The sequence below is a fragment of the Chenopodium album genome, chromosome 18 (genome assembly GCF_948465745.1).
Source record: "Chenopodium album chromosome 18, dcCheAlbu1.1, whole genome shotgun sequence".
NCBI classification, from domain to species: Eukaryota; Viridiplantae; Streptophyta; class Magnoliopsida; order Caryophyllales; family Amaranthaceae; genus Chenopodium; species Chenopodium album.
The window spans coordinates 27,749,408-27,752,971 of NC_137851.1; the positions used below are offsets into that span (position 1 = coordinate 27,749,408).

At 38.7% G+C, this 3,564-nt stretch overlaps 1 non-coding gene across 1 annotated transcript; it reads right to left on the reverse strand.

Annotated features, from left to right (window-relative positions):
* Positions 1-1,760: 1,760 nt before the first annotated feature.
* Positions 1,761-1,867, reverse strand: LOC145593327 (small nucleolar RNA R71). Its single transcript, XR_014102674.1, has one exon. It is a non-coding gene; the product is annotated as a small nucleolar RNA R71 (small nucleolar RNA).
* Positions 1,868-3,564: the final 1,697 nt, after the last annotated feature.

Consider the following 3,564-nt stretch of genomic DNA (forward strand, 5'->3'; position numbering starts at 1 on the left):
CAAGCATAGCCCCGATCGGGCAAGGAACCGCAGCACCAAGCCTTGAGTGCTAGGCGCGCCCGATCGTGCGAGGCCTAGCACGATCGGGCGAGGTGCGCAGCAAAGGGCATCGAGCAAAAGGCGCGCCCGATCGGGCGGCCCTTAGCCCGATCGGGCGCGTGTTTCTGGGGAGCTGAGTTGTTGAGGCACTTAGTTTCTAATTAGGATCGTTATTTATTTTCTTTTAAATACATTTTAGAATTGTATTTTTTCACTCACTTTTTCCTTTTACTTTCTCTCTCTAATTAATATTTTCTCTCTCTAGACTTTTCTCTCTACCTTACTCTTGTTCTTGATTACTTTGTAATTCCGCCGTCTTTGGTACGATTTCATTTTCAATTAATTTCAGTAATTTCTTCCTTTCAATTCCTTATGACTTGTTTTATTACTTCGCTTGTTTTAGATTTAATTATGTCCGAGTAGTTTAATTCTAGGGTTTATGGGGATCCATAATTAATATGAAGGGATAATTTGTTATTGTTGATTATTGATGTTTCATGATAATTTCTTATTGAATTGTTTTAATTCTTTGCAATTGTATTATGAATCGAGCAGATGTAATTTGATTGTGAATGTTTAGCAATATTGAATTGATGAATCGAGCAGATGTTAATTTAATGTTAAAGGCTATTTTCAATAGGAACTTAGATCTAGTAAATTGCGAGAGCCTGTTAGATCTATGTTGGTTAATAAATTGCGAGAGCCTGTTAATCATGTTATCCGTGCAATGTTAATTAATTGATTGTTATGTTTTATCCCGGAATATTAATTATTGGTGAACCTATGACCCTAGGCCTTCTTATTATCGGCTTTCTCTCTAAACTTAATATCCGTAGTATAATTTCATATTAAACACAATAAATTGGTTACCTTAATAATTTAGATTATATTAATTAATTAGGAGTAGAAAGACCAGTTTCCCTGTGGATTCGACCCTACTTCCCTATCTACTTTAGTAAGAGGACTTAGGTATTACTTTTGATTAGGGGATACGACTTTACCCTGTCAAAATTTGGCGCCGTTGCCGGGGAGATACGGTTTTATTTTTATTACTAATTGTTTTTATAGTCTAGATTATTTTCTTTTTCCCTCAAAGGACATTTGTTCTTTGAGGTAGTTCTAATATCTGTCTTTTTAGTTCTTTGTTTATGCCCAGCTGTTCCAGATCAGGTTACATTCCATTCGATCCTGAGATCAAGCGCTCTTTTCATAGACAGAAGAATTTTTATAGGCAGATTCTGGCAGGTTCTGGGAGTAACGATATTCCTAGAAATCCATTACCTAATTCTAGTGATTCGGAGCACTCTTCTGATTCAGAACTAGAGATGGGTACACCACCACCACCTCCACCTCGCAAGCTCAGTGATTATTCGCAGCCGTCCCTGACGGATTTTCCACATCTTTCTCCTACACCTGATCTCGAGGGAGTCCAGTTTGAGATAAAGCCCCAGTTTATAACGATGATAGAAAGAAAGCAGTTCAGTGGAGCTAAGGGTGAAGATCCTAATCTTCACATTGCGGATTTCTGTCAATACTGCAACACTATTAGGTAAAATGGGGTAACGCAGGACCAAATCAGGGATATTCTTTTTCCCTTTTCTTTATGTGGAAAAGCTAAATTGTGGTTTAATGGTTTGAATAGAGCTGCACTTGGTATTACTAACTGGGAGACACTTGCTTTGAATTTTTATAATAAATATTACCCTGCAGAGAAAACAGCTTTACTGAGAAGCGCCATTCAAAGCTTTGCCCAGGAGCCAGATGAAGCATTATATGAGGCTTGGGAAAGATTCAAGGATCTGCAGATGGAGTGTCCCCACCATAACTTGGCAAAGTGGCAGTTAATTCAAGCTTTCTACAATGGATTAGGGAATGCATCAAGGACAATTTTAAACTCCGCAGCTAGCGGTAGATTTATGAATCTTAATGTTGATGATGCAGGTCAGGTTATCGAAGATATGGCAATAGACAATTCCCAATATGGGAATACTAGAGGTTATGCAAATAAGGGCAAGCACCATGTTGATTCAGTAACCCTTATGCAAGCCCAGCTTACATCTATTTGCCAGAAATTAGATAATCTTAGTACTACTATTCCTAATTCTGTTGCTAATGTTTCTGCTGTTACTAACAATGCTAACGATGCTTTCTGTGAGAATTGTGGAAGTGTAGGTCATTATGAACAAGATTGCAGGAGTTCAATGGAGCAAGTTAATGCTTTCCAAACTTACAAGCAAAATAACCCATACTCCAACACCTACAATCCTGGCTACCGGAACCATCCCTACCTATCTTACCGTAGCACCAATGTTCAAAATCCTCCACCTCCATAACAACCACAACAAGCACCCCCTCCACAGCAGAAATATTACCACCCTCATGCTAACCAGAAAGCCCCAGCACAAACCCCTACTACATCTTCTGACCCTGCTTTGTCAGAAATTAGAGCAATGCTGACCAGTATGCAAAAGCATATGGAGAGTAGAGACCAACAAGTTGACTCTATTATAGCCCATAATAAAGTCATCGACACCCAAATTGCCCAATTGTCCTCTACCCTTCAATCTCGCCAGCAGGGAGCCCTACCAGCGCAGGGAATTCTACCTACGGAACATGCGAATGCAATTACCCTAAGGAGTGGTTCACACTACGATGGGCCCCAAATGTCCAAAGAGGATGAACCTGATTTAATTAATATTGCTAATTTTGATTCCGTTGTACCAAATGCCCCTGCAGGGCTCCAAGGTAAAATTGTTAATACTAATATTTCTGATGATTCATTGCAGGGTACAACCTCAGGGAAGGATGCACCCCAGGAGAAGAGTAGGGGAGCACCACCAGTTATCAAGCTACCATTCCCCAAACGTCACTTGAAGACTAAGTTGGATAAGCAGTTTGGTAAGTTTTTGGAGGTAGTAAAAAATTTGCAGGTAACAGTTCCTTTCACAGAACTTATTACTCAGGTTCCTGCATATGCTAAATTCATGAAAGATATTTTGACTAGGAAAAGGGCCTTTAATGAAGTAGAAACTGTAGCATTCACTGAGGAATGTAGAGCACTTTTACAAAATAAATCCCCTCCTAAATTAAAGGATCCCTGTAGTTTTTCTATCCCTTGTCATATTGGAAATGTCTTCATTGATAAAGCATTATGTGTTCTAGGTGCTTCTGTTAGTGTGATGCCATCGTCTGTATGTTCTGAATTGAATATGGGTGATTTAAAAGTTACTAATATAACTTTGCAAATGGCAGATCATTCTGTTAAATACCCCTTAGGTATTTTAGAGGATGTACCTGTTAGAGTTGGTAAATTTTTTATCCCTGTTGATTTTGTTGTTTTGGACATGGCTGAGGATACACAAATTCCCATTATATTAGGTAGACCTTTTCTCCATACTGCAGGAGCAATTATTGATGTCAAAAACGGTAAACTAACCCTTTCTGTTGGCGATGATAATATCACTTTTAACTTAGGGAAAGTTTTAAAAGGTCCTATGCTTGAAGAAAATTGTTATTTAATTGATG